This window comes from Onychomys torridus, chromosome 3, assembly GCF_903995425.1.
Source record: "Onychomys torridus chromosome 3, mOncTor1.1, whole genome shotgun sequence".
Lineage (NCBI taxonomy): Eukaryota > Metazoa > Chordata > Mammalia > Rodentia > Cricetidae > Onychomys > Onychomys torridus.
This window is the reverse complement of record NC_050445.1, coordinates 112,057,614-112,084,216: the sequence shown is the minus strand read 5'-3', so window position 1 is coordinate 112,084,216 and position 26,603 is coordinate 112,057,614. Positions and strand designations below refer to the sequence as shown.

At 43.1% G+C, this 26,603-nt stretch overlaps 1 protein-coding gene and 1 pseudogene across 6 annotated transcripts in view; both read right to left on the bottom strand.

The window, feature by feature from the left end:
- Aak1 (AP2 associated kinase 1) overlaps positions 1–26,603 on the bottom strand; it is a 154,164-nt gene that overhangs the window by 74,553 nt on the left and 53,008 nt on the right. The gene's annotated exons all lie outside the window — the stretch shown is intronic.
- On the bottom strand, positions 8,623–8,731 carry LOC118580987 (annotated as a pseudogene).

Here is a 26,603-nt window from a genome sequence, read left to right as displayed (position 1 = left end):
CTCCACCTGAAAAATTATTGAAACCATGATGTATCTTGCACTTTATTAGAATTGGACAAAATAGTTGCAAATTTCAAACCCTCCATTTATATTCATGATTGTTTTATATATAGACCAAGAAGATATTTACTTTACTAGAATTTTGAATATTTCATAATTTCATTTGGCTATAGCCTGGGCACAGTATCACCATAAAAAGCATTAAGTTCCAAGAAATCTGTTTTATGAGTAAAGAAACTAAGAGAGGCTTTAGGAGTCTTACAGCCAGCTGTGGGCAAAATCTGGAGTGGTGTCAACTTCCAGACTGTCCCAAAACTGGTTCCTTCCACTTCACAAAAAACATACAATACCTCTTAATATATCAGCTGAATTAAAAGAGCAAATGAGTATTTCTTTCACTGGAAATAAGTAACCCTTCATTTCACTAACAGCCAAAGACCAGAAATGATAGCTCTGGATCCACAAAGTTTAAAAAGAAAAAAAATTACTTGTAAATATACACATTAGCTCATAAACTGTTCTTGCCTTTCTTGCCTGAAGAGTTGATGAATGTTACCCTTCCCCAAAATTTACATATGGCATATTTTAAAGGCATTTTAATGTGTGCTACCTAGCATCACTGAAGGACCAGCTACTTCTTTTTAAGCATGCCATGCTGCTGCAATTCGAGATAGCAGCCACCAGATGGGAGTGGTGGTGCAGAAAGATGACCTCTCCAGCCAGGGCTGAAGACTACATGGCAAGCGAGTTCCAATTTGCCAGACCCACAATTATGATGAAGCTGAAAGCAAAGCAACTACAGTCAACATAGTCAGAACCACACTACTCAGCATCTATGACCATAAAAGGCCCATCTGTGAGTGGGAAGGCTTTAACCACGAGATCAAAATTGAAACCATGTAAGATTTGTCATCCTAAAGATGTCAGCTATGACCAATGTTCACTGGACCAAATGGAGATGTAAACTATTAGGTAAGAGGAAGAGGGGAGCAGGAGCACCTTGGCTTCTTCTCTAGCACAGGCCCACTGCCCTCACGTCTCTATAGGCAAAGAAGGAGAAGGGCTGACAGCACTGCTCCAGCACAGCCCATTTGCCACATGGATCTGATGCCAAGTCCCAGTCTCTAGACAGAAGTAAGGAAATCCACGTGGCCTGTGCTGCTATCAGCTTATTGGCATTTATACTTCACAAAGGGACAGGGGCTCCATCTCTGAGGTAAAGCAGTTGAGGAAGGCAGGGTAATTTTCATACAGCTACACTTAGCCTCTTAAGAAGGCGGGGATTTTTTTTTAATTTATAAAAAGAAGCATACGTTCTTCTGTTTTCCCTAAAACTCTGGTCTTTCTAGCTTGTTTGTTAATAAGGTATATTAATTGTACAGAAGAATGAGTTCCGCTATGACTCATTCAGACAACACATCCTTCTTCATACCTCTCAATATTGTACCTTTCTTGTCTTTATTTTGTTGTTGTTTTGTTGAGGCAGGCTATTCACTCTAGGCTAGGCTGACCTAGAACTCACTCTGTAGCCAAGGTAGGCTTCAAACTCATAGTAATCCTGCTTCTGCCTTCTGCGTTCGGGGATTACATATGTGAAATATCATACCCAGCTTTGGTTTTTAATTTCTGATGGAAACAGAAATTACTACTTGCAATTCCCTGTGAATTAGTACTGCATCTGAGTGGTTGATGCCCCTGGATCATCACACCTTAGAACAAGGCTTAACACATAGTGAGAATTCAATAATGAATTAGTTTCTCTCAATTATTACAACGGAGAATAGAAAAGGCAAAAAAAGTGTGCAGAGACTATGGAAAGCAGAGTACAAATGGCTATGAAGGCACAGCTATCACACACATGCACATAGCTGTTATCATGCAGGAATACGGAATTGGTTCTATCAGCAATATCCACTGTGTGTGTATGTGTGTGTGTGTGTGTGTGTGTGTGTGTGTGTGTGTGTGTGTGTGTTTATGGAGGTGAATGTGTGTGCATGTGTGTATGCATATGTGTGTGAAAACCCAAAGCCAATCCTACATTGTTTTAGGAGACAGGGTCTCTCACTGGTCTGCAGGTTGCCAATAGGCTAAGTCTGGCCATGGTGCTTCAGAAATCTTCAATGTTTGCTTCCCTGGTGCTGGGATTACAAGCACACCCTACCATGCCCAGATTTGTATGTGGGAGCTGGGAATTTAACTCAGATCCTCGTGTTTATACAGCAAGAGCTTTATCCCTGGTTCCAATCAGCAATGTTAATTTCTAAAGGTAAGATAAAGGGCCAGAGAGAAGGCTCAGCTGGTAAAGGTGCCTGTAGCCAAGCCAACCAAATGAGTTCAACCCTTGTCACCTACAAAGAGGAAGGAGAAAACTGATTCCTACAAGTTGTCCTCTGGCCTCCCATGCCCCCAACCCACCCAAATAAATGACTGAATGAATGGTAAGTGTGAAGCAGGGGAAAAACTATAATGGAAACCCAAAATTTATTTGAAAACACTAGATTTAGGCACAAGCAATAAATCACATTTTATATTAATGCTGAGCAACCCAACACTATGGAAACTAAACACTTTAGAGACTCTGAGCTTCGAGTCCTCTCCTTTACCCTGCTCTAAAGCCTTCATCTTACTGGTGTGCAGAGATAGGAAGTAACACAGTAAATAGTCCTCCAAAAACACATGCAAGTAAACTCTAAAATATGAGCACACATTGGTTAACATGTTCTTGCCAAAAGAAGAGTTCATGGATAACGCCCCCCCCCCCACGACTCAACATTTGCATGTGGCTATTTGCTCTACATGGAATAGATGAAGAATGATTAAGTTCCTTATTCAAGAACACAGAGAATATTAGCAAGGAATTCCACAAGACCCTTCCCCTTTCTGCAGTTTTCTTCTTAAACCAACTTTACATACAATACATAAACTCACTTACTGCACCCCTAGAACCATAACAACAGTGGCTCCATCACTGCAGACTGCACTTTGCTCTTCTACCTCACACCCTGCACCTGGAGCTCTATTTCTATCTCTGTACAGTAGTTTTGCTTGGCCTAAACAGACTCTCACAGTAGCGACTCTTTTATCTGACTTCTCCCACACAGTGTATTTCTAGATTCACTTGCATTGTTACAGCTACCAGTTTGGTGCTTGTTTTTCAACCATTCCACCCTATGGGTGCCCAGAGTTCATCTACTCACCATGGAATGACATGTAATGTCTCTAGCTTTTGGCTATTACAAATAAACATCTGCACAGAAGAAAGGCCTTTTTCATGGACAAAGGCAGAATTTCTGGGTCACATGACAAGCTTAACTGCCCTAATGGTCCCTCGCAGTGACTACTAGCCATATGGAAGTTCTAATTCCATGTCCTTACCAACATATGGTTACAGGTCTTCTCACTGCAGCCATTCATTTTCATGTGTCCTCATCTGACTATGATTTTAATTTGCATGTCCTAATGTATCCTGCATCACTGAAAGTCCTAGGATGAGCTGCTTTCCCAACGCTTTCCTGAACAAGGCTTTAATCAGCATAGAATCAAGGATTAATCAGCATTAATCAAAAAAATTAATGATATTAACTAGGACCTCTACTTCTCAAATATGGAAAGATGTCAGAAGTGTCAATTCTCTGCTGGTAATGAGAACTTGAAATATAGGTATCACTCTGATATAAGCCTTGACAGAACTGACAGCCCCACTTCCACCTTTGTAAGGTTGGTGAAGTGCACAGGGCATGCATTACAGCCTCTACTTGACTGGGAAGTTATATAATCTTTGAGCAAAATCTCTCAGTCCTCATATCAACAGAAGATCACAATCTCCAACAGAAACTTCTCAAAGATAAAAATGAAACCTCCCTGGGACCTCATCATGATATTCAGCATCCATAAATGGTACTGCAGAAGAGGCAAGCAGGACCTCTACTGCCTCCTCAAACACTGAATCATACAGGAGGGCAGCAGGCTGGGGTATCCCTCTGCAGGAGGCAGGGCATCAGTGACTTCCACTTGGGAAGGAAAAGTGAGCACTGAACAGGTTAGGTAAGCAGACAAAGAACAAAGCCTCCATGCTGGTTATCTGAGGCTCTATGGGTGCAACTGGGCAGACATGAGAAGGATGAGACCAGGAAGCTAGAAGCAGTCCGTCCTGATTTTCAAACAGGGCTCTTAGAGTCACTGCCAAAAAGGTTTTTCTGTTATTTTTAATTGGGCCAAAATTCTAGGCACTAAAAATCTAGGATCTGGCGCCAGCCTGCAGGTAAAGGGAAACCTCACTCCCCAACCTAAGTCCTATCTACAGCTTTGGGAATGGCATCTACCTGTCTGAGATCAGGAAGACTGAAGTCACAGGAACAGGAATTCTAGTGAGAAAGAAATGACTCATCCAGGCCCATTCTGTGCCCTTTGCTCTCCCTGCAAAGATGCCTTCCTTTAAAATAACAGCAGACTTGGTGAGTCTGCTTGGTGGAATGCAGCTTGATTTACCCAAAGAAGAGAAAATAAATATGAAACAGAAGTCCTTGAATGGGTCAGACAGAAAAGCTAGCTGGGGTGGAACTGCCTCAAAAAAGGGCTTATGAAAAGGTAGCCTGAGCCCGTGACTGTTTCTCTGGCCTCCACTTCCTCATCTGCAGACATGAAAACCAAGTTCACAGGTTTTATGCTGAGTTTCTCCAACCCCTCAAATATAGATGGTTCTACAGTGTACAGAGTGGGGGAAATCTGACTTGAAGGGTTGGGCTTTGCACACAGCCTCCTTTTCAGCTTCAAGCAAAGCAGCTCAACCTTTCCCTCTTTACAAGTTCTAGAAAAGATGCTAGCTAGGCAAGCGGGGGAGGGGGGGCACGACAAATAAGTTTTACAAGGAGGAGGAGGGAAATTAGTCCCTCAATATTCCACAGCCCCATGTGAAATTATTTTACTAGGACAAAGGACCTCTCCTGAAACTCCTGCACCTTGTCCTTCTTCCCTTGCCTTCCAGGGGTCTTACTGTATCTAGGTGGGTTCTGGGGAGGAAGCTAAGCCATTCCACTCACCTCACTCTGTAACCATGAGGCACTCCTCAGATCTAACAGATTAGGTTCACACACTGGCTCCGGTACTTCTTATCTCCTCGAGACCATCCTTTACCTGTGGAGGGCAGCTAAGATCTCCCTTGCAGTGTCTGAGACATGGAAGAACAGGGCACCAAGCACACTCAGAAGGCAATGACAAATACAGTTCTCTCCTTATTCTGCTGCCCTGAAGCCCTTTTGAGCCTACAGGAGACATCATTCATCATGAAGGTATAAATCTGTAGTACCTTCCCAAAATCAAGGCACAAGCCTCGATATCTAATGGGGCCACAGAGATCCTAGGTCTTGCCAGATGACACACTCACTGTCAGGTAGGTTACCTGAGGAGTGAGGAAGTCACCTGACCTGTGGCAGAAGAGCAAGTAACTGCCTGCTTCTGGGGCAACCACTTCTCAAGCTTGAAATGGTTGCCATGGAGCCATAAGGACTAAGGGATACCAAGTCATCTGATTTCCAAAAGAGGCTGTATTTTTAGGTGATATCTGACTTTTAGATACAGTATTTTAAAGGAGAGAGAAAAAGTCTCCTAAATCCTAATCAAGTTAGGCTCCAGATTAGGACTGCACTACATACATGGCCCTGCATCCATCTTTCTAAGAGTATATGAGGTAAGGGAACTGCATCCCAGCATCCACCTGACCACCCATAGCGGCAAAGTCCTCTTAGGCAAGCACACTTCAATGTTCTGTCCACAGTGTTTCTGCGCCCCCACAAGGATGACCGAGATGCTAACAAACACCATCCCCACTTGACTCACACTGAAGGCAACTTTGCCAGAAGTTTCTGAAGGAGTGACAATTTTTGAATCTCTAGAACAGATGGCAAGAGCACAGCAAGGCTTGCCCAGGAAAAAAGGCCGGCATGATGCTTGTGTCAGAACTGACTGCAGTGGAGCTTTGGGGCTTACTTCCCTAACGGCAGCAGTCTCTCTCGTCTCAGACTGAAATCACCATGTGCCAGGTCCTTCTGGGGAGCAGATCAAAGCAGTCTTTTCCCCAGGCAGAAAGAACACCCAGATGGGGATATTTGAGGTAGTCAACTCCCTCTCCCCAGCAGGGCTGTGGGCACAGGACCAGAAATTGGCAATACTGTCAGTGGTTCAGAAACGTCTACCAATCCCAACCATGTCACAGCCCAGGAGAAACATGGGATCATTGGCAACAACCTCTCTAGCTCTCTAGCATCTCTAGCTCAGGGAGCTCTCTGTGATCTGGAAAGAATGTTCCTCCAAACACCACCTCTACAAAAGGTTCCTGCATGTTTGGAACAAAGGGGGAAGAATTAAAGAAATCAAGAGAGCACCGTGTGAGGAACCAGAGCACACTGGCCTGGCTTGCCAGCAGCTAAGTATGATGGACAAGGGGCTTTCCTCCTATAATCTAGCCACATCTTCCCAGCACTGTTGTCATGAAATTGCTACCTGGAAAATGTAAAAAGAAGTGGTGAGAAGACACTGGTTGAGTCATATTCTCTGTTCACTGAAATCCACAGCTACTTCCCATGGGCAGGAGAATCATATTCTATTCTCCTTACTGCAGCTAGGTGATCTGGAAGCAGCTTCTTCTAGTGTGTTGATCTAGGTCCAGTGGCCAGGTGATGGGACACGTAATGGCATCAAGGGTATGTGATGTAGTGCCCTTGAGTTCTTTTGGTTTTATTACAACTGGTCTCCTCTTCCAGGTCATCCTGCTCTGCCCAGCACTCCTAGTTCCGGGAGATGAGCTGTCCTCCTGGAAAGCACTGGCATTCTTAGTTCCTAGCTATTCATTCCAGCTCTAAGTCACAGTCCTTCTTCCAGTACGCATGCCAGCTCAAGGTCTTCTTCTCACCCAACTCATACCATCACTCAACTGGGTTCACTAAGTCTTGACCATCCTATGCCCTAACTTCAGAATCCCTTCAGCTCCATCCCTTACTCCTCCCTTAGCTCCTGCCATATCTATTCCTCCAGAAAAAAATGAATCCTCAGTTTCTTTTCAAAGATATCTAGCTAGTAATCTCTTAAAAGCATTAATGAAGCCCCAAGCAACAGGCTAAATTCCTTAGTGCAACAGTAGAATCTTTATATTTTTCTCATTGTAAAAAAATAAAACAACAAAAAAAAACATTTTATTTGTTTACCAGTGCATGGCATTTGTGTGGACAGAGGACAACCTGAGTAAGTTGATTCTTTCCCCAACATTGTAGGTCCTGGGACTCAAACTCAAGTCATCAGACTTTGCCTTTACTCACTGAACCATGGGCCCTATTTTTCTTATCATTAAAAACAAAACAACAACAACAACAAAAAAAAAAAAAACCTAGAGCTGGAAAAAATAACTCAGCTGTTAAGAGTGCATACTGCTCTTGCGGAGGACCAGAGTTTGGTTCTCATAACCCCTATCAAGAAGCTCATAACTGCCTGTATCTGCAGGATATCCAATGCCTCTGAATTCCTTGGGGATCTGCACCTGTGTGCAACACACACACATACACACACACACACACACAGTAAGTCAACAAGTCAATAAATAAATAACAAAATCTTAATAATTGTCAAGAAAAGTTGCAAAGCTCACACTGCAAACATCCACATGCTCACCATTTATGGTCCACAGCTATCATTCTGCTACACTCTTTAACTTCTACCATCTATCTATGCAAACATCAACTCCTCTTACCTTTAACTTCCAAGTCAGTAAAGACCTCGGGCATTTCACTCTGTTTCAGCATACATGTTTTAATGTAATTTGGGGTGTCAACCATTTTTGTTTTTTCTCTTTTGATGCTGGGAATGGAACCAGCACCTCCAGCATACTAAGAACATACTTTGCCACCGAGCTACACCCCCAGCCCTTGGGTGTCAACCTGACTGGACTCAGGGTGAACATGGAACTAGTCAAGTATATTTCTGGGTATGTGTTTACAAAGAATAGTGATGTATAGGACAGTGAACTGGGTAGGAAAGGTCAACACCAAATATAGGGCACTGTCCAATAAACTGAGAATACTCTTTTCCTCAGGTTTTCAATCTCCTGTGCCCATATATATGTTCTCTAGTGTTGCTGCCTTGAACATCAAATGCCAGGTTTCTCAGCCTTTAGACTTGAACTTGCACCAATGGCCTGCCTAGAAAGCTTTGGACTAAAGACTGCAGTGCTGGCTGTGCCCACCCCCTCATTAATAAGTTCAAGGTTCTTTTGGGGGTAGGAAATAAATAAGGTTTATTCGCAGTGAAATATGTGAATCTTTAGGATACTATTCAATGAGGTTTGAGAAATGTATGCATACACACAGCTCAAACCCCATCAATATATAAGACCCTCTCACTACACAGAAAGTCCTTGGGCTCTCTCCAGATGGTACCACTCATTCTCCCCAGCAGCAACCACTAATCTGACTTTCTAAATCTGTTCCTAGGTTTATCTACTTTAGAACCAAACATAAATAGAATCAGTGATTCTTCTTTCTTTCTTTCTTATATTTATTTACTTATTTTTGAGACATTTTATCATTCTGTATCTCAGGCTATTTGTTTGTTTTTTGTTTTTGTTTCTGTTTTTTAAGCCTACAACACCTGGTATTCCCAGGCAGTCTCTCATCCAAGTACTAACCAAGCCCAACCCTGCTTAGCTTCCAAGATCAGGTGCATTCATGGTGGTTTAGCTATAGACTTTTTCTGAGGCAGGGTATCATTTGGTACCCCTGGCTAATCTCAAACTCTCAATCTTCCTGTCTCAGCTTCCCAAGCATTAGGACTGCCAGGATTACAGGCCTGCGGTCTCACACTTGACTTAAGAGTGTTTATCATTTGAGTACTTCTCTGTCGTCCTGTCTCCCAATACTCTCTAGTCCCCTCACCTTCTCCTCCCCACCACTGATCCTTCAGAACAGTAGCCATGTTCAGCCTTTCTCCCAGTAGGTTCACCCACAGCATTCCCACTGGCTGGAATATCCAGTATCCAATTTTTTGCTTTGTAAAAGTTTAAACTCACGCCTCTTCTATAAAATCTGACCTTTCCTGCCACTCTAGTTTTCTTATGACTCCACATTTGGCTGATCCTGCTGTTTGTTTTTAATCAAAATGTGTTGTGATAATCTGGAATAAATTAAAGCCAGGGCAAAGAAGGAACCATTCTGTAAAAACAGTCCTTGGTATTTTACATGGGTTTAAGATCCTTGAATACTTTGAAAGCAGCACTGTAGACTATCTTCCAAGTGAAGTATCTGAAAAATAAACCGCCAAAGGAAATAAAAAGGGAAGAAGAGGCTGGGGTGGTGTCGGTGCATGCCATTAATCCCAGCACTCTGGAGGCATAGGCAGGCACATCTCCTTGAGTTCAAGGCCAACCTGGTTTACATAGTGAGTTTCAGGCTAGACAAGACTACATGGTGAGTCTACCTTCAAAGGGGTAGGGGCAAGAATTTATTTATCTTAGGATCCTTAGGGCCCAGAAGGATCCTATGAAAGATAACCAACAAATGTTTGATAGATTAAAAACAAATGTTTCTCCACTTAAAATTCTCCTCTAGCTCTTTACCATTTGCAAGATGACATTCACATTCACACTAAGCCCAAGAGTATCTGGCAGAATCCTTTTGCATATGCTCTCTGTCAGAGAGCCTGTCCTCTCTGCACCTTGTAAAATTATAGCTCTAAATCTAAGGGTGGCTCAAACTAGAACTTCCAACAGAATATAGTCCACTCCACACCCACCTTGACTCTCCTCTGGTCAGACCCACTTCTCTGCAGACTGGGACTGGATTCTCTCGAGGGCAAGGATGCTTTATTTTAACCACTGTAGGAAATACATTGGTCTACTTTACCATACTCTATCCTATGCTGAGGCAATGTTCAGATACACTTTGTCAGGTGATCCCCATTGCATTGCTAATTGAGCCAGGAAGGGAAAGCTGGTCCATGCTCTCCCTTGAGAATGTGAAGTAATGATCCTGGAACTCTATTCAGATGGCACTGTACAACCCCACTGATGTGGCTAGTGGCTAAAGTCAGTCATTGCTGTGCTCTCAAATAAGCACATTCTACAAATAAGAGATTTCTGGGGGGAAAAGGGGGGGGGAGTTGACACTTGAAAGAGAGGCTTCAAAGGGACAGAGGCAGACAGAAGAACCACCTAGTAACTTTCCAAAATCCACAAAAATCTAGTTATACTTCCTGCTATTGTGTCCTAGAAGGCTCTCCCATACTTATCCAGTACATTACTTTTCCCTTAATCTAATTTAAAATAAATGTTTGTTCCTTGCATCCCTAAGATACCTTGAACTAGTGTTTGCAAAATATATAGCAGTTTTAATAATTTTAACAACTACAAACTCCTTTCACAAAAAGTCAAGAACAGAGTACTAGAATAGACTTATTAAAAACTGCACTAGATGAATTAGAATTTTTTTTTTTTGAGTTAGAATTTTTAAGTAGATTCACATAGAATAAACTTACAGTAACATACAGACATAAAGAAGAAAAATGGCCCAAATCTCCTGGGAAGGAAGCAGTGATAGGAACTGTCAAAGGTCTGTGTTGTTATGCAGATCAGGGTTCGCAAGTAGGAGACATTCCTTCAGTTCAAAATGACAGGAGAGATGATTATAATGCTTCCAACACAAAACAATGCTTCCTGTTTTAGGTGATAAATACACCAGTCACTCTGATCTGCTCACCAGACACTATATATATACCAATGCATCATTACACCTTATAGCTACATGTAATTAGTTTTTAAATTTTTGTTACATTTTGTGTGTGTCTGTGTGTGTCTGTGTAGTTTTACCTACTTTAGTATGGTACGTGCCACAAAGTGTGGGGAGATCGGAAGACAGCCTGTGGTTTGAGTCTCTTTCTACCCTAAGGGTCCCAGGCATCAAGCTCAGGTGAAGGTCAGGCTTAGTCACAAGCACCTTTACTACTTGTGTGCCTGTGTGCAATTATTGTTTTAGTTAGACACATTTATGAGAAGTGTTTAGCTGTTTAACTCGGTTATCAGAAAGAATTAATAAAAAATAGGATTTAGCCTTCCAGGCAGAAGAAAAGCACAGGTTAGAATCTTTCATATCATGTTATAAAAACCCAGCCTACAGGTCTCTCAAGGGTTGCCTCCAGAAATGATTGGGAGCACATCAGCAACATCTAATGAGCTGTTTCTCCTGGTAGGTGAGGGTGAAGAGAATGGGGCACTTCCCTGGGGCTTGGCAGGGCCATCAATATGATGGCACAGACCTGTTACTGATGGTTATTATCATTAAGTTCTGAGATTTTGTTCACCATGGTTTTGTGTAATAGTTTATTTTTTAAATGCTACACATAAATATTTTTCTCTTGATTATTGAGGGTTGAATGTTTCCTTCAATCTGTATGAGAAGCAAGTGGTTCCTCTAGTTTTGGCCCTGTGTGAACAGAGCAGAGAAGTCACTCTGAGCACCAGCCTCCATGTGGTGCCACAGAATGCCTAAAAGGTTAGGACACTCCTCAAGGGAAAACAGAAACTTTGAAAGTGACTCCAGAGGAAGCAGGAGCTGAGGCAGGAAAAGAAACCATCCTGAGAAGTGATTCTGGCTCCCAGCGGGATTCCAGAAGCAAAAGCTCCAGGATGGACAATCCTAGAACCTCAAAAGCACAGCTCAGATCACACCTGACTTGGGCTCCAAACCAAACATAAAAGACAGCAAGCTTCACAGAAACAGAGCTCAGGCAGCCTAGAAATCAGATGAGCATGAACTCATCATGACTGACAATGAACAAGCACCAACCCAAGAACAGGGCTTGAAAGGAGGGTGGGTCTTCCACTAACCAGAGTTCCGGGGGGCCTAAAAACAGACAAAACCAAACCAAACCAAAAACCTGCTAAGAAGGAGGCCTGGAGGTCAGTGTAGAGCAGTTGGAAAACTGGAGGTAAGGTGTGTGAAGCTGAATTAGGAAAGCGCTCACTCACTCCAAAACCAGGACAGGGCCAGGAGAAACCAAGATACCTCAGGGATTGATAAATAAAGTTCATGCCAAACAAGGAAGCCAGTCTGAAGAAGATCAGAAGATCCCAGCAGACTTCTTCCAGAATGTCCAGCACCACAGTCAAGGTCTCAGGGTGAAGGAGAAAGAGGAATGAGAGCTGGGGACTTCACAAGCTGTACTGTGTCACCAGTCAGCAGTCCTAAAACAGGCAAGTAGGTTACTAGAAAAGGCAGCTGATAGGTACCTGGAAAGCAACAGGCAATGTGTATGAGAAGCCTAAGAATCGCTCTGACCTCAAAATTCCACTTCTAGAATGCTATCTTAAGAAGATAATCTCACTGCATGAGGCCCTGGTTTCAACTCCCAGCACCACATAAACAGGGTGTGGTGGTATATGCCTGTAATACTATCGTATGGGTGGTAGAAGCAAGAAGATCAGAAGTTCAAGGTCACTCTTGGCTATATAGTGAGTTCAAAGCCAACCTAAACTACATGAGACCCCTGTCTCAAAAAAACAAAACAAAACAAAACAAAACAAAACAAAAAAAACCCAGATAATCTGAAATATCAGTGGAATATATACAAAACACACATATAAAAACCTATAAACATAAAAATAGTCCTATAATTTTTTTGGTTAAAAAATAAAGTTTATGTTTTCAATAAAAAAATAAAAGTTTAAAACAAGTAAAATCCTAAACAATGTAAATATGTTGGCATGTTCTTGATGTATTAGTCAAAAGGAAGAAAATAATTCTGGTTATCACAGACATGGCTATGTAACAATGTGTGCTGCAAAAGGCAAAATATAAACACATAAAAATTCTAACCAAAACTCACACACAAAATTCTTAGAATAATTTACCTGGGCAGCAGTGGCTCACGCCTTTAGTCCCAGCACTCGGGAGGCAGAGGCAGGCGGATCTCTGTGAGTTGGAGGCCAGCCTGGTCTATAGAGTGAGCTCCAGGACAGGCTCCAAAGCTACAGAGAAACCCTGTCTCAAAAAAAGAAAAAAAAAAAAATTTACCTACAGATGGATATTTTCTTCTTCCTTATCCTTTTCTGGTTTTTTATCTTTTGTGTTTTGTAGTGAGGGAAGGGCGAGGGGATGTGTGTACGCATGTGTACACATGCTCCAGGGACACATGGAAATCAGAGAGCAATTTCTGAAAGGAGATTCTCTTTCCCACAGGGTCCTAGGAATTGAACTCCAGTCATCAGGCTCTGTTACCTGTTGAGCCATCTCCCTGGCACCTTTTTCTCTACTTTCAGCAATGACCATACATCATGTTTATGTCATCGTAAAAAATTAATTGGTTTGTTTTTAAACAAAAACTTGTACTCCATTTTTTTTTTATTCTCTCATACAATACATTCTGACCAGAGCTTTCTCTCCCTCCACTCCTCCCAGTTCCTCCTCACCTCTCCTCTTTCCCCATGCCCCCCAAGAAAAGTACTGGCCCCTCAGGGACACCAACCAAACAAGGCACAGCAAGATTTAAGACCAGATACAAACCCTCACATCAAGGCTGGTTGAGGCAACCCAGCAGGAGGAAAGGGGTCCCAAGACCTGCCCTCCATCTTTAAGGGAGCTGTTATCTCCAAACAAGATATGGGGTACACCAGAAGCTACTAATGAGTGGGGCTACTCCAAGGAAATGCCCCCTGTCTTTGCTGTAAAACCAAAGCTGGGACTAGGCAAGTATAGATGGTGCACTTAGCCAAGGCAGGTAAAAATTCTGAGGAATGTCCCCAAACAGTCATCAAAATAAATTTAGTCATCTAAATACATTTAGATAAAACTGGGGGTTTGTACACATTTTTCCTCTGGTCTGTTTACATCCATTATAGCTGAGAACAGCACTGTTACTGACTCTGACTTTTTTAAGTTCACATTTTGTTTAACATGAAGTTTTTGCACTAATTTGTTTCTATGCTTATTATCATTCCACCCTACTAACTTCATGGAATATGTGTTCCACCATGGTCTGGCAGTGAGTGGACCAATACCTGCCTGCTGCTGGTAGCACTAAGTAGGAACAAAGAATGAGAACAGTCAGGTAGGAGAGGAATCTGGTGTAGAGATTCGTTCTCAACCCCAAATTTGACAGGGCCACAGCTCCTACAAGGTCCTCACACTACTCTATTAGCCCAACTCCCTTTTGTGGTGATTTTCAGGGATCAAAAATGAAAAAACACACTGGGCATTGGTGGCACACACCTTTAATCCCAGATCCCAGCACTCAGGAGGCAGAGGCAGGGATAGATCTCTGTGAGTTCCAGGCTGCCCTGGTCTATAGATCTAGTTCCACAGCATACAAGGCTACACAAAGAAACCTTGTCTGGGGGGGGGGGGGGAGATAAAAGAAAAAGAATGTTCCAGCTGGTGTGGTAGCACACGCCTTTAATCCTGTACTCAGGAGACAGAGGCAGGCACATCTCTGAGTTTGAAGCCAGCCTAGTCTACATACCAAGCTCTAGGCCAGGCAAGTCTGTATAGTGATACTGTCTCAAAACACCCCCCCCCAAAAAAAATAATAATAAATGTGTCCCAGGGACTGGACAAGTGCTTCAATGGTTAAGAGCACTTGCTGCTCTTGCAGATGACTCAGGTTTGATTCCCAGCACAGACATGGTAGCTACAACCATATGTAATTCTAATTCTAGGAGATCTAATGCCCTTCTCTGGCCTCCCTGGGCACTGAGCACTGACATGGAGCACACATCATACTTACAGACAAAACACACATACACATAAAAATAAATAAAGTCTTTAAAAGAAGAATTTGTTTCAGCTTAGCCTGGTTGACAAGATTGCTCTGTGGTGCTAAAGCCACAGAGCCCATCCCCCCATTGGACCTGCATATCTTCCAGCCTCTTTACAACGTATCTGTTTAGGACTTTCAAAAATAGCACAGTTGAAATTCAGCTCTATATCAGCCACTTTCATGTGTATTATCTAATCGAATCCTCATGACAAGCCTGGGAGGCAAGTGTTACTAAACTTCTGACCAGAGAGCCAACCACAGGTTTGCAATGAGCCAAAGAACCCCAGACTTCTGCCCAAAACCTGGTGTGTGCCCAACGCTATTGGGTTGTGCCCAGCAGACTCATTTCCTAAAGTCAATCCATGAGACATGCTTCCAAAATACCCTTCAGCACACCCAGCTGACAGTCCTACCAGTCAATTGACTTTCCTATCCAACATCTATCACACAAAATGAAAAACAACAGGGCAAGAAATTCACTGAATTTTCTGTTGTCTGACTTAGTTTGGGCCACTGTGCAGGCCACTGCACAGGCAAAGAACTAGAATCCTGGGTGGGATTTACTGCCCCACGTGAAGGAGAAACGGTAACTAAAATTCCCTCTGATGTATTCATTCTAGACTACCCTCACCTCAAGGACAGGGAAAGCTGAGTGACAATATGGGGGAGTGTCAAATAACTACTAGTGTGCTGGCTTTGGGCATATCATGTTTTACCATCCATTACATTTTTCAGAGCAGACTACAGAAGAGACTGTGTAGTGGGTAGCCATTCCAGCCTTGGCCTGGAAGTTCCAACCCCCATTGAGGCTTCGGTAATGGCCACGCCCACAAGGCAGGGCTGAGGGAGGATGATGAAGACCCAGGATAGAGAGGAGAGATCTCTCTTGGTGCTGGGACCCTGGACGCTAGAGGTAGACCGAGCAGAGTTCTCCAGAGAACACCGCCGGACTGCGCCATCCCTTTCCCAGACCCTGCAACCTATATCTTCATTTGTAAGTACCCCACAAAATAAACCTCCCTTTTAACTACGTGGAGTGGCCTTAATTTCACCAATCTCTGGTGTGGGACAGAGAAAAACGAATATTTTTATTTAAATCAGGTTGATTATAAATGTGATCTCTTTCTAAAGAAAAAAACGGGAGCATATGATATAATAGGTATGAAAGGGTAGATTAATGAACTTACTTTTAAAGAACAACTTGTTTAAAATGTTTTACATTGGTATAGATTTTAGTCTATTGATACAAACTTAAAGTTAATTTTGTTATACTGTATATATATTCCTACTCTCATTTGAAGTATTATGTTTATGCAACTCATTTACATTGTAATGGACAATTAAGAAATACAGATCAATTAGTCTTCTATGACAGTCAAACTTATAGTCATGTTAAGTTTTCTAGGTATACATAGATATATTTCAGATAGGCAGGTAATCTTCAAATACTTCAAAGGACTAAAGAATATGGCATTTAAAATATTTTTAAAATTTAGACTTTCTGGACAGTGAGACATGTCTGTTCCTGGCAGCACTGATTTACTTCAGAGAGGAGGATGGGCATTAAAGACACTTCATGTGGAATTTATCTTCACCTTGGCAAAAATAGCCATTTGAGCAAGAAACTGTTCTTGCCTGGACTGCTTGATCAACTGGACTGCAGGACCCATAGAAAGGTGACCAATGAACTTTGCCTGACAAAATGGTCCTTCAGGTTCCTGCTTTGCAGAAGAAACTGCCAGACATTCTACAGAACACTGAAAAAGTGACCAAGAGACTCTAGCCCTGTGGGCTGAAGACAAATGCCCCAACTTTACAAAGGAACATTAGGTGACTGTCCAGGCTGCCAGCTGTCTCTGTCTACCCTACAGGACTCCCGAAAGTTGCTTGTATCCTTCTCCCGGTTCTCAGATAATATTATATCCTTCTGAGGTCTTTGATGTGGTTGAAGACTAGATAGTTATAATTTCCTCAGTTATGATAAAAGATAAGTTAGATATAAAACCTTAGACTCACAAATATAAGATAGATAGGATATCTTCTCTAATGTTATAACTGTAATTCTTGCTTGATAAATGTTTTGTTATCTGAAATTTTACTATATAAAAGTTAAAACCTTGCTTTTTGAAAAAAAAGAAAAGGGGAGGTGCTGTGGGATGTTCTGTATGTCAAATGTGTTGCTCTGATTGGTTAAAATAAATAAAGTGCTGATTGGCCAGTAGCCAGGCAGGAAGGATAGGTAGGCGGGACACGGAGAAGAGAATTCTGGGAAGTGAAGGCTGGAGCGGGGAGACACCACCAGCCACCACCATGATGAGAAAGATATAAGGTACTGGTACCACGTGGCAAGGTATAGATTAATAGAAATGGGCTAAATGTAAGAGTAAGAGCTGGACAATGGCAGGCCTGAGCTAATGGCCAAACAGTTTAAATAATGTAAGTGTCTGTGTGTTTATTTTACAAGTGGGGTGTTGGACTGACGGTCTGGCCGGGGCTGAGAGAAGGTCTCCAGCTACAGGACTTCATCTTGAGTCACAGGCGTCCTGACCGCAGTCCCTCTGTGCCCGCTGTGCTGCTCTAGCGGCAGAAGGCAGGTGGTCCACTCTGTGGTGAAAGGAGCCAAAGTGCTAGCAAGACCCCCCCCTGTTCTTTCTTCCAGACAGGGTTCTCTGTGCGGCTTTGAGCCTGTCCTGGAGCTCGCTCTGCAGACCAGGCTGGCCTCGAACTCACAGAGATCCGCCTGCCTCTGCCTCCCGAGTGCTGGGGTTAAAGGCGTGCCACCACCGCTGCCTGGCTGCAAGACCTCTTCTTATCCTTTCCATGTCTGTTTCCACAGGAGGGACCCAAAGCAAGAGCAGCACACTCCGATGGGGGCCAATACTGTGTCCAAAGAAGGCCTGAGGTGTCAAGATGGAACTCTTATTTTCCAGTTTTCTACTTCTCTAACCCTTCTACTTATATCATCATAAAAACATGCTGAGAGATTCAGAGTTCCAATGTGGAATGAGCTGATGGAGGGGCAGTTAGGGAAGAAGAAGGTTTAGAATCTACTGCATTCCTCCTCCTCCTCCTCCTCCTCCTCCTCCTCCTCCTCTCTTCCCGGGTCTATAGAAGGAACAAGCCTCCTGGCTTCTCAGCTTTCAAAAAGTAAATAATTGCTATCAAGAGTTTCAGATAAAGTTAAAACGGGTAGAATTAGATGAAAATCAGAACATGCACACATCCAATGGAGTCACATTAGGAAGAGTATATAAAGGGGAGGGATGAAAAATATTTTCTATGAAACCACACACACACACACACACACACACACACACACACACACACAAAAGATGTCTTTAGATTTTTCTCTGAATGTTGTCTATTAAGAGATGCTGACTGAGGTAGAAGTCGGTTTTGTTACAATTAGTGATGCAATGCTAAGGAAACCCGAGAGTCCAACACTAAATGCATCAGCAACCTGGCTCAGAACAGAGTTCAAATGCAATGAGATCCCGTTCCCAAGTCCTTACCTTCTCCCTGCTCCCCGACCTGTATACCACTACTACTGTTTACACACTCAAAATGCATCCAGAGTCAATGAAGTCATTTCTAAAAGTCTCAATACCAAAAGGGGATTTCACTCCCCACTCTCCATCCCCCAAACTACTAACTGTTCAAATTTGTAAAGTCCTGACTATAAGCAGCATCCCTACCTTGCACTTCCCCCTTTAGAAAGGCTGCATCCTTTGTTCTGTCTCTAGAGCCCATCATGCCTCCTTTAGGAACTTCATTCCAGGCACTGCTCCCTTCTCTTGTACTTCTTAATTGTTCCCCTCCCTCTTCCTCTTGCTCACTAATATTTACACAGGATCCATGGCTCTCTCACCTCAAAAAAAGGAAAAAAAAAACAAATCTCATTATTCCTCTCTTGATCCAATTCAAAACCTCTGTTCCTATCTTCTCTTCACAAAAGCAAACATTTTTAATTGCCTGGTTTCTTATGCCCCATTCACTCTTCTTTGTTACACTCCCCCTCAGGCATTCAGAAACCTCTTACCATCCCTGGGGCTCAGTCCAGGGCACACTTTCCAGATGGCCTCTCTGATGGTAGCCGTGCAAGGGTTTTCACTGACCTTCTTCCAGCACTCCACTCTGGAGTGCTCTGCGTTCCTACAGTATCTCTGCCCACTTCATCTCTGGAGGGCTCTATCTTTTCTACTCCCTAAGAGTTACTGTTTCTTCAGGACTCAGTTAAGAGTCATCTTATTTTACTCCACAATACTCCTTGGATGACCCCAGCCTTAAAGCACTTAAGCAAACTTTCACGGCATTACTAATACTGACAACCAAAGGCAAGATCTGTACATTTCTCATTGATCTGCTGGAATTTCCACTTGTAATTTTTACAGAGACCTCAAACTCTGCCCTAGGTATCCCCTCCTATTTATCTCCCCAGCTTCACTTCCTTTCTCGTTATGGCTGTGAATGTGACTGCCATCTACCCCATGCCCTACCCTCAGCAATTCCACTCCCTAATGCCTGAGCAATCGCCAAAGCATCATTTTCTTGTCGGCTTATTCTGCCTGTACTCACTACCATACTGTGCTCCAGAGCCATCTCCTTTTTCTTCTAGAACACTACAGTTTCTTAGTACACTCTCAGAACAGAAAGAAGACAGAAATAACTGCCAACCATCTAGTCACACATGAGTTAAATAATGCCATTAGGGACATGTGCCCACAGATGGGCTACTCTGATTCTTTTTCCCTGGAACATGAAATGGGCTGGCCTAAATCTATGCTGGCAGCAGAGCCTGACAGCAAGGAAGAACAGGAGCTGCACAGTCACCATGCTAACTGAAAGAGCAAGCTAATAGAGAAATAGAAAACTGCAAGCACGTGTCAGCACAACTTCCAGTTTCCTGAGAGACACTGCCTTTTTCCTTTCCTACCCCACTCCCACCCACTTTTAAGTTTAATTAAGTAGTGTAACCTCCCTGTGACCATCAAGAGTCTTGGCTAATACATTTGTTTGTTTTTTTAGACAGGGCTGCTTATATAGGCCACATTGGTCTGGAACTCAAACAAGAAAAATCCTCCTGACTTAGCCTCCTGAATGTAGAGATGTCAAGCATGTGCCACCAAAACTGAGTTAGGGCATGTGGATCTGCTCAGTTATCTCAGCCTTCACATTAGTAAAGTGATTAAAGTAGCAAACTCTACTGAATGTCTAGGGCACTAACACACTACAATTTTCTTAGTGTTTTTTTCCTATACTTAATCAAATGGTTACTTCTGACCCAAGGATGGGAAAGTGCATATTTTAAAACTTGAAGCTTTTAAAAGATGCTAAGTTTAGAATCAAATAAAAATATATATTTTTTAACTTCAAATGTTGTTCATGTCAAGTTTAGCCTAAAAATGTTAATAATGTCAATTTTCAGCTCATTTACAATAACACACACAGGGTAGCATGGAGTTTGAGGCAGGGTTTCTCTGTGTAATATCTCTGGTTGTCCTGGTACTCACTTTGTAGCCCAGGCTGGCCTCAAACTCACAGAGATCAGCCTGCCTCTGCCTCCCGAGTGCTGGGAGTAAAGGTATGCACTACCACCACCCAGAATAATGTGGGGTTTTTGTTTTGTTTTGTTTTATATAAATTAAAACATTTCCCTTTAATTTAGTAGATCTCACTTAGTACTTGGCAGGTAGGCGAGACCATTTTCAATATATTTTGAGCCATATCATTTTCAACATGTTTTTAACACATTTAAAAAATTATTTTCACTTTTTTTTTTTTTTTTTTTTTTTGGTTTTTTGAGACAGGGTTTCTCTGTAGCTGTGGAGCCTGTCCTGGGCTAGCTCTGTAGACCAGGCTGACCTCGAACTCACAGAGATCCACTTGGCTCTGCCTCCCGAATACTGGGATTAAAGGCATGCGCCACCACCGCCCGGCTATTTTCACTATTCTTATTGCAGGAAAAAGATTAATCTGTCTTATAATACCATATTGAATGTAGTGACCTCAAGAGTTGTTGTTTTTGCTTTGTTTTGTTTTTTTAAGCAGCAACAGCAACAAAACCTTCTGGTTCTCTCAAAAGCATCTAGATGAATCCACAAACCAATTACTAGTTACACAATATACAAAGTACACATTGCATTGTTGATGAACTCCTTCATAAACAGCTGAATGCTGATATGGGGTCTGATGCAGCAGGCCTGAAAGAGGCTCTGAGATGCACGTTTTTAAAATTTCCTAGACACCAAGATCATTAGCAGTTAGGGGAACAAATGCTCGAGGGTCAAGAGACAGTTGATGTTTCTGGGAATAAAAGGTAAAAACTTCAGTATACTGAGAACACTTAGCACAGAAGCAGAGCATGTCTTGGTTATACACCCAGCAGTGCAGGGTGGCAGTGAGGAGATCTGGCTGTGGTGTCTTTTGCCCATAGGAGGGAGCTAATGACTGCAAATTCCTATTCTCCTGAAAATATTTGCCACTGAGGAAAAGCACCACAATCCACATTTAAATGGCCATTCAAATATTCTACAGAACAGAGAACTCTCTGCCAGATGTCTGCTTAATCCAGTTTGAATGTCAGGGAAGGTGAAAAGAATTGGTTACTCTGAATTGGTTACCCTAGAGTTACTTCCAAAGGCCCAAAAAATAGTAGTCAAAGAAAAGAGAAGAGGCAGATCACTTATGTAGAAATCAATTTCTATGTCCCAAAGTCTTTACAAACATACAGAAAATAATGCTGCTGTCTAATGACTAATGTGGCTGGGGCTGGAAGACATGCTGAAGTGTACCGCATCACTTCAATCTATCCAGAACTGTGTATGGAGCACAAACCCACTGTTAAGACTGTGTAACAGCATGACCTGGTAACCTTTCAAACAAATCTCCCTGGAAGATATACTGAGGGGCAAGAGAAAAAAACGAGTCAGAAGTCTGGAATCCTAGTTCTGGTCCAACTTTCATGAAAGGCAAGTTAGCCCTGGGCAAGTCATCTGACTTTTGTGGAAACCTAGTTTTCTTATCTATATGATGACAATGTGGAGCTGGCAGAAAGGGGAAAACCCTGACTTTTGGGATACCTGCCACAATTTGGTGACTCTAGTGGGATGTGAAATACATAGCCCCACCTCCTGAACTCTGCACAGGGATAAACAGCCACAGGCACTGTTGCCTGTGGAGGTATCAGCAGAAGGAAGGATTACAAGCAGCTATGAGCCTGAGCTACGGGACAGGAAACTAAGACCAGCTCTTCCTGTGGGTGCTCCTCTTCACTCCAATCACTCATTTTCTCAGCATCAGCACATTTTCAAAACCTTTGTAAAGATAAAGAATGTCAGAATATAGGTCCTTCTGCAGAGTGTTCGGGGAAACTGGCGTTTTCCCAAGTCACTCCATGTCCACCAGACAAGCACTACAGTAGTGGTCAGTGTCCCTGTGGCTAAAAAAAACAAAAGCCCCCTTACAACTAAGAGCAAAACCACACAGGAGGTTCAGATAGTGTCCCTTCACCTTCCTGAAGTCCTAGGATAGAGTTTGTGTGGGATCCTTGGCCCTTTCCCCGTCAAGGGCTAAGCAGGGGTTCTGAGCATGGCAGTTTCAGTTCTTTTTTTTTTTTTTTTTTTTGGTCTTAAGATTGCAGTGTTTTAGTTTTAAATACAAGTTTTGCTTACACCTACGTTTTAAATAAAAGAATCTGAGGGTTGGGGAAATGACTCCATCAGTAAAGTGACTGATGCACAAGCATGAACACCTGATTCCAAATCCCAGTACCCATGATTTTAAAGATGTGGGTGCAATGCTGTTTAAATCCTGTACTGAAGAGGTGGAAATGGGCAGAGCCCTTGGGCTTACAAGCCAGCTGGCCTAGATGAATCCATGTGCTTCTGAGTCAATGAGACCCTAACTTAAAGTAATGATAAGAAGATGAACAACATGCCAAGCGGTAGTGGCGCCTGCCTTTAATCCCAGCACTTGGGAGGCAGAGGCAGGTGGATCTCTGTGAGTTCGAGGCCTACCTGGGCTACAGAGCAAGACCCAGGACAGGCACCAAAACTATACAGAGAAATTCTGTCTCAAAAAACAAAAAAGAAGGAGGAGGAGGAAGAGGAGGAGGAGGAGGAGGAGGAGGAAGATGCAGAATGATTAAAGGAGACTTATTTATTAAGCGGTGCAGTTTACCATGCAAGAGAAGCCAGGAGGCACAATGAAACCCACTTTAAGAGTTTATTACGGGAAAGGAATAGAAGGGGTGTGCATAGGCCTATGGGATGACCATGGAGGAAGAGAGTGGAAGAATAGGTGGAACCCACTTTTATAGGGTTCCCCACCCCCACATCTCCCACCCCTATCCCACCCCCCAACATGCACATATGGGCTTATGTAGCTAAACCATGCATGTGCATAGATTCCATGACCACGCTGCACCCAAATTATGTGATCACACAGCATACGGATTATGTAGGATATAAGGCCCTGGGATGACTAAGCATCCTGCCTGGCTACTGGACAGGGCATGTGTGGTCATGTAGCTGGTAGAGTGGCTAGGAATTCTAACAGAGACACCCTGCACAGACCTCTGGCCTCCAGATGCACATGCACCCACCCACATGAACACACACCCATGTGCACACAAAATGTGGATCTCTCTCTCTCTCTCTCTCTCTCTCTCTCTCTCTCTCTCTCTCAAAATCTCTTTTCAAAGTCAACACCCACCCTCTCTAAACTGCCAAGCTAGCCTTGCATTCCTGATCTTCCTTCAGCCTTGACCTCCTGAACCCTTACATTTATCACCATGACTGGCTTTGCTCTTTCTCTTGAATGAAAACAACAACAACAACAACCCATCTCAGCAGGCTCTCAAGACAGATGTGGAGTCTCATGTTCCCTTGACCACATAGCTCTACACCAGAATATCTTCACAGCTTCATTAACTTTCCACCCCTGATATCCAAACTAATGAGAAATGTCTGCTTAGGCACCCTCAAAAGCTGTTTCATCTATGGTACCCCACAACCTAACAACCTACTTCAAAAAAGGCACTAATGTTTTTAGTGTCATTACACACACACACACACACACACACACACACACACACACACACACACAGAGAGAGAGAGAGAGAGAGAGAGAGAGAGAGAGAGAGAGCGCTCCATTATCTAGCCTCCTCCTTAAAGAAAACACAACACCACAATTAGAGGCTCCTAACCAGGAAGGCGTGACTCCTAAGCAGATGGCAGGCCTCATAATTAGGTCATTACATAATACCTCGTCTCTAACCAGCTTCTCTGTGCTTCATTCCGAGACTCTGGGCTGATGAGCTTTATACTGTGGTTACTTTAATTATAATTTGCTCTCGGGAACACAGTAATACCATGTTTTGATAAAAGGAAAGAATCAAGTTGGAATGCAGAGGAAGTAAGAGTCAGAAGGTTGCTTTTGCCATCCATTTAAAGTAATCCAGACTTGTACTGTAACTACTCTTCGTATCTTGGTTTCCCAACTGTCACAGAGATTGAAGTGAGTACCTTGCTGCACTCACTCTAATACGTTGATAAGCTAGGTTCCAGTGCAGGATTCAAGATTAATGTTATCTCAGGTTTTGACTTATTTGGCTACTACCTGGCATTTAGGTATCATAGAAGGCACTCAGCATCCCCATTGAGTGAAAGCTTGCGTAAGAGGTACCCAGATGCACACAGGCTGAGGCTTCTCTCATCAAGACCTCACATCAGCACCAAATCAAGGTCAGTCTTTGATTTCCCTCAACCTCCCACTACAGGTACTCAGAGACCTCATCTAGCTCCAAAAAAGTTGAAAGCTTTCTACTCAGCTCCCAGTACAGGCACCTCATTCTGCTCTTCCTTCTTATTCTGGAGCTATCCACCCTACAAATCACCATTCCCTTCTCCTAAGGTCAAAACTGACATCTTACACTCAGTTGGCTTTTAGGAACCCTGAGGATTATTTCTGATATGGGAAATCTCATTTTCTCATTACAATCAACATGATTACTGTTTTATAGATATAAAAACTGAGGCTCTTATTAGTGCTGCTAGGAAAGGTGTGTGAACATTCAAGCTGTAATTCAAGATTAAAATAAGAGACTATCAAAAGAAGAGATTGGTGCTAACACACACAATGAAAAAGTCTATACCTCCAGGTCACTCCTTGCTCCCCAACACCCCTAACATTTATGCTTTGGTCCCCTTGGGTTTCCCAAGTCCTGACACTGGTTTGAGGCAATGGCTATATGACACTCAGTTCCAACAGGCTAGCCTAGGAAGAGCCTGTGCCTGCCCTCACTCCAATTCTTACACTGCGATACCCACTGACTCCTAGCCCAGGTCCTACAACTCTCCTGCATTATGGCTAATGCCAAGTCTTGTGTTCTGAAAGCCACCAAAATGACCAGAAAAGAATTTAAGTGCCATGTGCCCAACAAGTGTGCTTGAACGGAGTATATGCTTTACATCCTATATGACTTGTGGAATAGGGGAAAGTCGTGACCTTTCCTCCGGAAGAAGATGGAGTTTGACCTCCTTCTTTGAGCGTCAGCCGTTGTCCGTTTTGAACACTCTAGCACATCATTTTGAAGCAGTGAGGGAAACTTCAATGAGAGAGTCCCCAGCACAGTGCTAGTAACAACACAGTCCCTCCCTGCAGGCCACTCTTGCTCTGCCAGCACCACCAGCCTTAGAGGTCTGGGCAGACACACAGCAGTCTCAGAAACAAATCCTGGTGGGATGGGCTGGAGAGCTGTGAGAGCACACAGAGACCTGAGACACCAGTGCAGTGGGTTCTGTCCAAGCACTGTAGCTATAGATGGACCAATGTGCAGCTTTCCAGGCTTTTCCAGGTGAGAACGGCTTGAAGAGGAGAACCAAGCAGTCATCTGCAAACCTGTGGTGACCTGTGAACCTCAAATATTGAGTGGGCAGCCAAATACCAGACTGGTACTGAGGCAGAGAGGCAGGCAAGAAACCTCAGACTAGAAGACTTACCAAGGTGATAACAGGAAGTACTTACACAGATTAGATGACCCCAAAGAGCTCCAGGCATTGATAATATTCAAAAGGTTTAACAACACAAAAGCAGCTGGGGTGTGGTGGGTATTGTGTTCCCTGAAATATTGTGTGTTCCCCGAAATAAACATATCTGAGGTCAGAGAACAGACAGCCACTAGAACAAAGCCAAAAATGGTGGCTAGAAAATGGGAAGAGTAAGCCATAACAGAAGTTGGGCGGTGGTGGTGTACGCCTTTAATACCAGCACTTGGGAGGCAGAGCTAGCCGGATCTCTGAGTTCAAGGACACTTTAGAAACAGCTAAGCATGGTGACCCACCCCTCTAATCCCAGAAACCCAACCTTTAATCCCAGGGAGAGGGGGCAGAAAGAGAAAGGTATATAAGGCGTGAGGACCAGGAACTAGTAAAGTAAAGCAGGTAGTTAGTTAAGCATTTGGTTAGTTAAGCGTTCAGGCTTTGGAGCAACACAGTTCAGCTGAGATTCATGTGGAGGAGGACTCAGAAGCTTCCAGCCTGAGGAAACAGGATCACCTGAGGAACTAGCAAGGTGAGATAGCCGTGGCTTGTTCTGTGTCTCTGATCTTCCAGCAATCATCCCAGTAACTGGCCTCAGGTTTGATTTCATTAATAAGACCTTTTAAGATTCATGCTACACTGGGGAATGTAGGCCTCAATTGTGACCTTAACCTTAACCAAGGATGAAATCCTAGAGCTAAAAACTTGCTGCAAGCCACAAAAACATACAAAGTAGGATTTCAGCTGATTATGACAAAGCTAATTCTGGAAGTA